The sequence below is a fragment of the Rosa rugosa genome, chromosome 6, assembly GCF_958449725.1.
Source record: "Rosa rugosa chromosome 6, drRosRugo1.1, whole genome shotgun sequence".
In the NCBI taxonomy this organism is placed as follows: domain Eukaryota; kingdom Viridiplantae; phylum Streptophyta; class Magnoliopsida; order Rosales; family Rosaceae; genus Rosa; species Rosa rugosa.
In genome coordinates, this window is record NC_084825.1 from 14,669,055 (window position 1) to 14,682,070 (window position 13,016).

General features: G+C 40.7%; 1 long non-coding RNA gene across 1 annotated transcript; it reads left to right on the forward strand.

The window, feature by feature from the left end:
* The first annotated feature begins 4,889 nt into the window (after nt 1–4,889).
* On the forward strand, nt 4,890–7,751 carry LOC133713463 (uncharacterized). Its single transcript, XR_009848029.1, has 3 exons — nt 4,890–5,805; nt 6,481–6,556; nt 7,484–7,751. It is a non-coding gene; the product is annotated as an uncharacterized LOC133713463 (long non-coding RNA).
* The last annotated feature ends 5,265 nt before the right edge of the window (nt 7,752–13,016 follow it).

Sequence of the window (13,016 nt, forward strand, 5' to 3'; positions counted from 1 at the left end):
GCAGTAGAGTTGTTTATGGTTTTGAAAATAGTATTGGGTGACCAAGGTTCGATCCTTGGTGTTGTTGTTGGTTAAACAAAAAGAAAAGAAAACATGCACACCATCTTATTGATTTTACATTACAAAAAAAAAAAAAAAAAAAAAAAAAAAAAAAAAAAAGGAAAACGAGGACCATGCTATACTAAGCCTAGTCAGCAGCTCCGGATGGATTGAGGCTGAGCTCAAGAGAAATGTTTGAGCCACTGTGGTAACCGCCTGAGCCACCAGAATAGTAACCAAACGCGCTACCTTCCTCGGAAGTAGCCTTCAGGTTACCAAAGACGTCCTCGCCGTGCACGGGGAACAGAGGAAGAGTTTGAACCTCCTGGTGATCTCCTCCTCGTTGTTGCAGGGATGTTTGTCCTCCTGTTGTGCCAAAAGAGTTGTACTGGTATTAGTGTTGAAGTGTGAGGAAGAATATGAAACAAAATTTAAATCAAGAAATCCTTCATTACCAGTAGAATAGGTGGAACCAAAGTTGAGATCAATGGATCTACCATCATCAGTAGAACTAGTGGACCCAAAATTGATGTCAATGGATCCACCAGCTGGCCCAAAATTGATGTCGATGGATCCACCAGCACCAGTAGAACCAGTGGACCCAAAATTGAGATCAATGGATCCACCAGTACCAAGAGAACTAGTTCCCATGGGCACTGGAGCAGCCTGATTACACCTATTCATCTGCTTCTCTCGAGCCCTGACGTTCTGGAACCAAAAGTAAATGTTCTTACCCTCAACATGTCCATACTGGTTCAGCTGGAGGCAGATCTCGTGAATGTGCTCTGAAGTTGGGCACTTAAATCCCTTGACGTAGTAAAGATCCTTGAGGATTCTTATTTGTTCTGGAGTAGGAATCCACCTGGTACGGCTTCGCCAGAAATCCATGTTGGCACTACTTCCAGCTGCTTGGGTGTTTCCTCCCTCCTCTGTTGGTTGCTGTTGTTGTGGTTCCATTTGTTGCGGGGTTTGGAGCTCCATTAGTTGCAGAGTTCGTGGCTCTTGGGTCATGGAGTGAGAGGATGTGAAAATCGAGGAATACATGGTTTAGTGTTTGAGGGAGATTTTGTTAGAAGGATTGGAGTTGTTGAACTGGTGATTGGAGATCTGAGATTCTCAGAGGAAAGATGAGATCGAATCTTCAAATGGAAGAAAAGATCTGAGAAAGAAGGATTGAAGATTTGGAGGAAAAGATTGAAGATCTGAGAGTGAAAAACTGGGGATTTGAGAAGAGAAAGGCTGAAGAGTTGAGAGAGAAAGGCTTGAGCTCGGAAGAAAATTTCTTTTCCTTTGGAGTGAACAGTCGCGTCTCCAGAATGCACCTATTTATAGAACAAGGTGAGCAGATCTCCACCGTTGGATGAACGATCTCAGAATTTGAATCCACGCGTTGGATTAAAGTCGCCCCGAAACCCGGAAAAGCTGTTGGCGCGTGTTGAGCGTGTAAGGGGACAGGCCGAACCTCGAGACGCTGTGGCAGACAGCTTTAGCAGAAAGTGATTTGCTTTCCGTAAATCACGGAAGAGACGTGTCGTGGCACGTGGAGTGTACCGACAGTTTGTTGTTATTCTATTGCTTATGATAGAATAAATGAAAGAAGTTGCATGGATAGTAACGAGAGCAGCTGGTGCTCTAGTGGTTGAAGAGCAAGGCTCTTGTACAAGAGGTCAGAGGTTCGAACCTTGCCTCTCGTTTATTTTTATTATGTTCGCTTATGACATAATAAGTATAACATTTGTACACATTATATTAAGCACAGCTTGTGCTCCAGTGGTTGGGGGACAAAGGTTTCGTGCGGCAGGTTGAGGTTTCGAACCTTGCCTTCCCCGTTATTTTATTTATGTCACTTATGACATAATAAATATAACACGTGAGCATATATTAATGAAGGCAGCTCTTGCTTCAGTGGTTGGGAGCAAAACCTTCGTGTTCGAGGTCGGGAGTTCGAACCTTACCTCTTACAAATATTTTTGGATCTCGTATATGCTTGATATACGGACGTATATACGGTATGTACGGTATACATACGTATATACGGTCTGTACGGTATGCATAAGTATATACAGTTGTATGGTATGCATACGTATATACGGTCTGTACGGTATGTACAATTTCATACCGTAGCCGAGCTAAAAAGTTGTGGGCCGAATAGTAGGCCCAAATAGTAAGCCCAATTGTTCGGCCGATTTGTAGGCCCAAATAGTAAGCCCAATTGTTCGGCCGATTGGTAGGCACAAATAGTAAGCCCAATTGTTCGGCCCGAATGGTAGGCCCAAATGTTAAGCCCAATTCTTCGGCCCAAATGGTAGGCCCAAATGTTAAACCCAAATTGGTTCGGGCCGGTTCGAAATGTGGATGGTTCGGTTTCTTCGGCCCAATTGGCCAGCCCTAATGCTTAGCCCAAGGATTGAGCAAGCCCAAGTCATCATCACTGGGTGTCAGATTTTATTGGCATGCTTTTGGGGATGATTTGTTTTGAGTGATGCATCTCTATTGTTGTGTAGAATAGTGCATGCTTAAGTTTTACTATAGAGATTTACCGTGATGCTAATTGAGTAGCGAAACGCTTTGTGAGAATGTTTACTGTGCTTGTATGCCAGTACAGGATGATGATCTATGTGAAGATCTATGTGATGATCTATGAGATGATCTATGTGAAGATCTATGTGAGGATCCATGTGGTGATTTTGTGTGAGTTTACTTTTGTGATGAAAGAATTTGTGGCCTTAGGAATGTATTTTTATACAAAGGGCTGTGGCTTTGTAGATTACTACAGCTTTGGAAAGGATGGAGATTCGATGGTTAGGTTAACCGTAATCGAGAGCAATTAACTTGCGCTTAAATTTCGGGACGAAATTTCTATAAGGAGGGTGGATTGTAATACCCGAAAAATTCAAGTTAATTTCCGATGACGTTTTGGAAATGATTTCGTGGTCGTGGACACGAGTACGAAGCTTAGAGGAGTGTGGAATTAGTTCGAACGATTTTATTTTGAAAACTGAACGTTTTAGGGGGGTCAAAGGAGTTGACTTTTTATACATTGGGAAATTGGGAAAACTTCCTTCATGAAAGTTGTAGAGCGCGTCGATACGAGTTCGTGGACATATGAAACGTAATATTCGGAGTTCGTATGAATAAGTTACGAATATTTGAAAATTGGGATTTTCTATAAATATGAAAAAAAATCCGAATATTGCAAATGAGGACAGAATTTCTGGAACTCCAGAAATTTCTCCCCATTTCTCTCCCGAGCCCAGCCGCGACCCCCTCCCTTCGTCACCTTCGTTCTTCCTCATCCGGCCACCGATTGATGTGAAACAAAGTGGGTTTTTCTGGTCTCGACCCCCTTTACGAGTTTGTAGAAGAAATCGAAGTGAAATACGAGCTGTATGAGGCTCTACAAGGTCGAGAAGAGAGCCTCGTCGGAGACGAAATCGCTCTTCCCCACTTTTTCTGGGCTCTACTTTGTCTGGCCATATCTTCCTCTACAGGCCTCCGATCGGCCTGATTCCAAATAGAACTCGATCAAGTGCTTGTTCCAAATAGAACTCGATCAAGTGCTCGAAATTTACTAAGGACACCCAGACTTTCAGTTTTCCCTTTCAAACCATCATACTTCCGATATCTCAATCAAAATGCATTTTCCACCAAAACACAACTGCTCACACATAGTTCAAGCCTCAACTATCCAATTCTTCTTGTCAACAACACTTCTCCATTTCTATCTCAATTATGCTTCAAATGTTACTCCAATGCACCAATTAACAGTTGTTATAACTTATAATCAACGCAATAAGCTTAACAAACAACAGTAGCTTCAAAGGATCCAAATTCTTCAATTTTAGTTACTTAAGTTACCAGAGAACCAAATCATGTTCAAAGCTTCATATCGTGGTCGGAAATTGGCAAAGGAGGTCAAACTCGCCGCCGTGAACGGTGAACCCGCAACCATATCCAATTTTCAATTTCTTCAATCTAAATCAAATATCGAATTCAAGCACACACAGAGGCAGAGCTCGATGAGAGGATCAATTCTGATACCTTACTTGTTGCCGTTCACCATCTGAGTCGTCGGAAAACTCAGAAGACCCGCCGGAAGCACCGAAGCTTCCCGGCTTCAATTCTCTCTCCTGCCTTATCATCTGGACAAACCAACACCATGGATAGGTTGCTCCAGCTCGAGAAGAAGCTTCTGACACCGGTGAGACTCCGTGAACTGGCCGGAATCGGGAAACCCGAGAACATTTTGAGTTTCCTCCTGCCGCCTTCGACCGTTTTTCGGAGAAGATACGACCGGGATCCACCTCGCGCCGACTAGATGAAGCGAATCAGACCGATCAGACTTCGGGAGGTGGCCGGAAAATTGAGAAAGGATCGGGTTTCCCGTCGCGGGAAAACGGGTCAGCCAGTGTCGGTCTGGGTTTGTCGAACTGATCTTCCAAAATATGTACTAAAATTCAATGGTCCAGATCTTCTTCCATCAAAATTGACGCTCCAGATTACGCCGCCTCAAAATTATATTTTTAAATAATTCTTGAATAATACCAACTTTCAAAAATCATTAAAAATAGCTCAAGTGTTCGAAAAATCCTCCGAAAATTCCTACAAAGTCATAACGAAGTCTAGCTTAATCCTACAGACTCAAAAGAAAAACTTTGATAAATAATTTCACGGTGTCGTGATAAGACATCAGGAACTATGTTCATACTTCCATATTTGTACTCTATTTTGCAATGATATCCAAGGCTCCAAGCAACTTAGCCATCCATCTTTGTTGAAAAGGGAGTGTTGATTCTTTGATCCATCACATGTGTTTCAAAGTTTGATGATCAGTTGTAATACCCGAAAAATTCAAGTTAATTTCCGATGACGTTTTGGAAATGATTTCGTGGTCGTGGACACGAGTACGAAGCTTAGAGGAGTGTGGAATTAGTTCGAACGATTTTATTTTGAAAACTGAACGTTTTAGGGGGGTCAAAGGAGTTGACTTTTTATACATTGGGAAATTGGGAAAACTTCCTTCATGAAAGTTGTAGAGCGCGTCGATACGAGTTCGTGGACATATGGAACGTAATATTCGGAGTTCGTATGAATAAGTTACGAATATTTGAAAATTGGGATTTTCTATAAATATGAAAAAAAATCCGAATATTGCAAATGAGGACAGAATTTCTGGAACTCCAGAAATTTCTCCCCATTTCTCTCCCGAGCCCAGCCGCGACCCCCTCCCTTCGTCACCTTCGTTCTTCCTCATCCGGCCACCGATTGATGTGAAACAAAGTGGGTTTTTCTGGTCTCGACCCCCTTTACGAGTTTGTAGAAGAAATCGAAGTGAAATACGAGCTGTATGAGGCTCTACAAGGTCGAGAAGAGAGCCTCGTCGGAGACGAAATCGCTCTTCCCCACTTTTTCTGGGCTCTACTTTGTCTGGCCATATCTTCCTCTACAGGCCTCCGATCGGCCTGATTCCAAAAGCAATTTTTCTCACCGTGAAGTTTTCTACAACTTTCCAGAAGACATCGACTTGAGATAACCATCGTGGTGGCCGCTAGAAGACCGAGAAGCCGCACAGCCGAGCTGGAAATCGTCTTCCTTCGCCACCTTGGTTCTCCCAGCTCCGGCCACTATAGCTCGAGTTCTTTGAGGGTTTTTCTAGCCCAGAGGAAGTAGAAGCTATCCCCAAGAAGGCTTGCAGCGATTTGATCCGGGGTGATCGAATTTTGAAGATTGGGAAACTAGGGTTCTTCGGGTTTCAAAACTTGCGAGGTAAAATTCTACTTTTTGGCTTATAATCTGACTTTGGTGTAGTTATGAAAAGTGAAATTGGAGTTGAGTTGAAGGACTTTGATGTTGGGAGTTTTGTCTAATTTTGACTTTGGATGGGTGGTGGTGCCGCCACTGTGATGGTGGTTTCCGGCGACCTCCGGACACCCCAAGGACAGTTTCTGTCCATTTTTGTGTTCTACGTGTCGATACGATCGTTTGCATATATAATTCATAATTTTTGGATATCGTATGATGAAGTTATGAATTTTTAAGTTTCGATCGATTTCGATCGTTAGATTTGTGATATGTGAAGTTAGGACCGTCAGATGGACTTGTAGTTTTGATACGATGATCTTATGACTGTCCCAGTGGCTTTGTGTGGTCATGGGCGAAGATCCGACCGTTGGATCTTCGTATAAATGCAAAACGGTGATTAGGGAGGCGATTCGTGAGAATCCGTCCGTTGGATTTTTGTATAAATTTGTGAAGATGTTAGTAAGGACGATTCAGGAAGATCTGACCGTTGGATCTTCGTGATGATTTTTGGGGGGTGATCCTAATGGCGATCCGTGAGGATCCGACCGTTGGATCATCATTTAATTTCGATCCGACCGTTGGATTGTCGTTTGAGTATGTTTTTGAGCTATTGGCTAAGTTAAGGTCATGTGTGATTAGGTGATTGACGGTCTCCCTTGGGTGAACGATTTCGGTGTGTATTGTGTTGAATTGAAGACGCAGCGGGAATATCGAGGTGAGTAAATCGCACATGGTTCATTCACGAACCGAAATTCGGTGATTTTATTTAATTGAGAAATTGTGGAAATTGTTTTATGAAAATAAATATTTGTTTTAAATTATATGGACTTGATCGACTACGGTCCATAGGTAAGTAAAATGTATTTAACTATAAAAAAATGAATTTCTAGATTTTATTGCATGTGAACTATAGTTGGTATTAGTGGTCACTCTTGTGTGGGTGACTACATATATATATATTTACGTGGAATATATATTGGATGGTGTGATTTACTGAGTTATATTTTGAGCATTACCCTTTGGAATATGTGATTTATCTTAGATGTTGTGTTGTCTATGATAATGGGTAATTGAGTAAAGTGCGATAGTTGAGTCGTTGAGATGAATTAAATGAGGAGTCGAGTGAATTGAGAAAAGCAGTCATTCGTAAGGTGAACCTTGGCCCAGGTGACACTTTACGATACAGTTAGAGCTCTAGTCTGTCTGCCGTCATACTGCTTGGGGGATAAACGAGTTATCATATGCCCTTGGGTATGACATGACATACTGAATGGGGTGATTAATATAATTAATCATAAGCCTGTAAGTATGATATACTGAATGGGGTGATTAATATAATTAATCATAAGCCTGTAAGTATAATATACTGCATGGGATGATTTATATAAATAAATCATAAGCCTGTGAGTATATATTGAGTAAGAAGTTGTTTATTATTGAGTAGTCATGATGAGATGTGAGTTGATTGATGCTTGAAGTGATGTTGTACACTTCAATTCTTATGCAAAACAAAATTAAAATGTGCTTGAGTTGATTGTGTTACTTTAAATCGTGCAATCCTTTCATTTACTCATACGAGCTTTGCAAAAAGCTTACCGGGTTTGTATTGTTGCAATCCCGGTACACTATTCAAACGGTGTAGCGGGTAATCCTGCAGGTCAGGAGAATCAGGACGGTGATCGTGCGGGTTAGAGAATTTGTTTTAGTTTTACAGCAATTGTAATTGTGAGGTGAGTTATGCTCATTTGAGCCTTACAATATAATTTGGTGAGAGTGTGCTGTAATAAACAAATTTGAGATTTGGTTTATGTAATATCGAGCGATGTGAGGTGTGGTTGTTTTGAGAAAAAAAAATTCAGGTTGTATTTATGTGAGTTGTATTAATTCATGTTTCGGATTTTGATTTGTATTTAAAATTCGGGGCGTGACATCAGTTTTGATTATGAATTGCCTGCCCAAAATAGAGTGCCTCCACTTTTCCACTACGTGTAGAATGACGAACATCTCCTTATCGTAGGCAGAGAGTAATTGATTTATGGGTGAGAGTTTCTTGCTAAGGAAACAATGGGGTGACTGTTTTGTGAGAGTACAACGGGAATGCCAATCCACAAGCATTTGTTTCAAATGCAAATGTGAGTGAGAGATCAAGCACTGCAAGATAAGCTTGTCAAATCCCTAGTTCGTGATATCAAGAAGCTTGTCTGTGAGTTTGAAGTCATCTCCTTTCTCATATGTTCTGATAAGCTAACTTCTTGGTGGACTCTATAACCTCTACCGGTCATGGTCTCTTCCCCTATTATTTGGATCAATAATATACCAAGCACAGCTTCTTCAACCTTTAATTTAGATTTTCTAAATTGTGGTTGCCCTAAAGATATTTCTTTGTAACTTGCTTTTCTCTAAAAATAATAATAATAATAAAAAAAGCAAAAGAAGCAAAACTCAAAAGCGCGTTGACATTTTGACCACTAAAAATTCAAATTTTAGATTCTTTTTTTGGGAAAATGCTCATTTACCCAATTTTAGCTTAAAATGTGCCCACTTGCCCGACTAAGAGTTTTTAAACCCCATTTACCCAAAACACTCTAAGGGATTATTTCCCCTTTACCCAATTAATTCTTTTTATTAATTTTTGGGACTTTTTTGCCCTCTCCTTCAATCTCTCTACTCTCAGTTTCTCTCTCTCTCTCTCTCTCCCCCTCACCGATTTCTCTCTCCTCCCCCCTCACCGATTTCTCTATCTCTCTCTCTCTCTCTCTCCAGAAGACGTCGGATCTCTCTCTCCCTCCCTCCATCCCTCCGGCAGGTCGCCCACGACGCCTGCTCTAGCCATCGCCGCGCCGAAACTCGTCGTCGTGCTCTCCGCTGCCAGGCTCGACGCCAAGCCGACGGTCCTCGTCGCTGAGAAGCTCGGCGAGGCCGGGGTTGACCTTCTGAAGGAATCGACGACGGACTGAAAATGGCTATCTGCTATTGTGCAGTCATAACCATAAAAGTTGTAACATTAGTGCCCCCCAGTAGACTTTGTATTGGGGGCCAATGATGACTGCTTTATTTATTGACGGACTGAAAACTGCTATTCCAAAGTAAATGTAGTGTTAAATTGCAGTAGTTGATAAATGAAAAAAATTGTGTTGTTTGTGTCAGTCTAGTGGGGGGCAGTAGACAGAATATTGACTCTCATAATGTGGGTTTTTAGACATTATCTGTTGTTTTGAGTGTGAATAACTTGTATAATCTGCGAAACATAGGAAGCGGTGTAATGTTTGATGGTCTATTGGGGGGCAGTAGACACATTAGTGCCACCCAATAATGTCTTTCTTAGAAGACAGTAATCATCTCTTGTTGATTTGTTTGTGATAAAGTGCAATACACTGTGAATCCTTGAAACTGGTGCAAGTTTTAATGGTTTAGTGGGGGGCAGTAGACACATTACTGCCCCCAAATAATGTCTTCATACGAAGTCAGAACCCTTCACTTAACTGGTGCAAGTTTTAATGGTTTAGTGGGGGGCAGTAGACACATTACTGCCCCCAAATAATGTCTTCATACGAAGTCAGAACCCTTCACAAAACTGGGGCAAGTTTTAATGGTTTAGTGGGGGGCAGTAATAATGGTTTAGTGGGGGGCAGTAGACACATTACTGCCCCCAAATAATGTCTTCGTGTTAAGTTTAGGGTTTAGGGGCAGCGTTAGGGGCAGTAGACACATTGCCGATGAACTGCGACGAGGACGTTGGAGTGGCTGGATCGCCGATCAATCGAACGGCGACGAGAACGTTGGATCGCCGACTGGAGCTTCATCGTCGTGTTCAGATTTGGACTGCATCTCCGGCGCGGCGATCAGAGAGAGAGAGACAGACCGGAGGTGGAGATCATGGGGAGGAGAGAGAGAGAGAGAGAGAGAGAGAGAGAGAGAGAGAGAGAGAGAGTGGAGGTGGAGATCGGGGGGAGAGAGAGAGAGTTTGGGAAGGAGAGAGAGACTGATAAGAGATGGATGGGTTTTAATTTAATTAACAGGGGCTAAAATGTCAATAGATGTAAGATTGGGTAAATGGGGTTAAAAAACTCTTGGTGGAGTAAGTGGGCATTTTTTGGGCTAAAAATGGGTAACTGGTCACAGCCCCTTTTTTTTTCTCAAAATAACAGTATTAAAAAAATTTAAAAAAATCTTTATGACCATTAGGACAGCACACACGACTAGATAATCGCCAGTCCAGAGCCAGTAGTGAAGTGAAGTGACCCAATTCACAAGTAAATTTACATTTTCTTCATCTCCAATTTACACTTTAACGGGATACTCGATCTCAATTGTGCTTTTATCAAATATGGAAACCTGAAATCTAGACTTCCCTTCATATCCGAAAACCAGCAGGTCATTGTAGCCAAGAGAGTAAAACTTCGAGAAGTCTGGCCAACCCTTCTTAAACCAAACCTCACCATTGTACTTTGTCAATCCTACTTCCCATTCTGAACCACATGGAAGCCTAAAAGTTACTGAATTTGATAGATCTTTTCCATATTTAGACACAAAGTCCTCCGGAATCCCCTGCACATCAGAAAATGTGTTCAGTATCAGTTCATATAGAAACATTTTCCAATTTTTTTTGTTTTTTTTTTCAGGGGTGGGCAAGAGATGAACATTTCTCAAATTCTCAAACATAGCAAATTTAACTGCAACAAATACACTAAACCTGTATGTATCTTCATCCCAATTGATAACCAAATTAAAACTAGCTTATATTAATTCTCATAATCGGAGTTCCTTCCTTGCTGGGTAACAATGATGTCATATCTCCTCTCCACCACACGTCTTCCCTTCTAACCTCCTAAGCATAAATGTGACTACATTGCTGATGATGAACTGATAGGCATGCCAAGACTGGAAATTCTATGCTCAAAATCCCATCTCTAAACTAGGCCAACAGTTAATACCAATCATTTCTCAAGTGCTGTCATCCCAAACTGCATATTTTTTATACAACTTAGGTGTCACACCTAAACAAGCCACATGGATAAATACAAGTTTTGTGACCTATGACACTGTATAATATGAAGACAAGATGCTCTTGTTTCCATATGATTCAGTAATTTGAATATTTCTTAATTGGTATTCATTGAAACTTTTCACATGTATCTTCTTTTTCAGCAGATCAAAAGTTTCTGACCAGCCTTTTTCATACAATCTTTTGCATGATTAAGAAATTATTTTCTGTTTTAAACAATAACAAATGGTTAAGAAATGAGTCCTGACTCAACTTTCAAAAGCAAGAATTATGATGAAGCAAGGATAGGAAATTCACTCCCTCGTTCAAAATTCACAGACGTAAATTCTTTGAAGACAACACAAGAAACTGCCACATTAATTCAGAATTATAGGCTTGTTACAACTCATTTTGATAAATGAACTTGATCTGTTTCTCCGTTGTAGAGGTTAAAGATGGCACATTCAAAGTTTGACTCTTCCTCAGACCAAGTGCTCAATGACAGGTTACAAGACAAAAGGAGTATATAAGGTCGAATCTTTATCCACATTCCACATCTAATACAGTATTTGAATTACTTATCCGATCAAAGACATTGAGACATTGAGGCATTAAGAAATGAGTCGATCCTGACTCAACTTCCAAAAGCAAGAATTATGATGAAGCAAGGATAAGAAATTCACTCCCTCGTTCAAAATTCACAGACGTAATTTCTTTGAAGACAACACAAGAAACTGCCTCATTAATTCAGAATTATAGGCTTGTTACAACTCATTTTGATAAATGAACTTGATCTGTTTCTCTGTTGTAGAGGTTAAAGATGGCACATTCAAAGTTTGACTCTTCCTCAGACCAAGTGCTCAATGACAGGTTACAAAAAAGGAGTATATAAGGTTGAATCTTTATCCACATTCCACATCTAATACAGTATTTGAATTACTTATCCGATCAAAGACATTGAGACATTGAAAAAAAAAAGAAGAAGCATGAACTCAGTCCTGTACATTTCAAAATACAATATACAGGCTCAAAGTTTTCTCTTCTCCATATGTATTTATATTTATTTCAGACAGAAAAGGTATGAGCATCCATGTAATTTCAAATTCACTATAATCTATAAATCACCATGCAGAAAGCATAATCTGCTTACTCATAAGATAAGAATAAAAATGTACTAAGCCGTGGAACATAAAACAAGAAGAAGATGAAATTATGTCATCCATTGGCTGTTTATTTTCTCCTAATGAAATACCTTCTATTTTATCCAGAAGCAGAGTTCCTATGACTTTGTCCAGATTTCAACAGAACCAGATTCTGAACAAATATGTAAACAAATGTGGAGTATGTGCTTTGCAAGAGAGATCGATGTAGACAGAAAAAAATGAAGGGAGCAGAAGCATTTATGAGCATCTTGAACCTGGAAATATTATGTAAATAACCACTGAAGCCCCTACAGAGAACTAGTACCATTTACATCTTAAAAGAGCAATACAAGAGATAATGGAGCAACTTAGCTCCGAGCATACACGTTTGTGAAAACTAAGAATTTTCACTATAATCAGTGGTAGGCATATGCTTCTGGCAAAGGATCAGAACAAGTATACTTATTCTGCACATCCCACTTTTGTTAGCTTGCTGGATGCCTCTGAAACATTTCCACCGTAGGACCGCAAGAATTCTAATGCTTCAATCCTAGGCTCAGCAGCCTCAGCTATAGGTAATCTGCCTTCCAACATAGCAACCACATTGGTCATACTTGGCCTCAGTGTTGGCCCTACATGCACACAACACAAGGCTACCCTCACTAGCTTCTCAACCTCCTCACTCCTCACACGACCCTCTAACCTTGGGTCAGCTAGTTCCATATACCTCATTTTCTTATGCATTGGGAGTGCAAGTTGTGGGAAGTACACCATTCTTTCTTCCGAACTGATTGAATTGAAACATCTTTCATTTCCATCAGTGTCATCATTTCCGGTGCCACCACTTTGAAACAAGCAATTTTTTCTTCCCCTCACCAATTCTAGCAACACCATCCCATAACTGTATACATCAATTTTTTCACTGATGCCATAGCTGGTAAGCCATTCAGGCGCAAGATATCCCCGAGTTCCTCTCAATGTCGTCAACAGTTTGGATTTTTCGCAACTTATAAACTTGGAAACCCCAAAGTCTGATATCTTCACTTGTA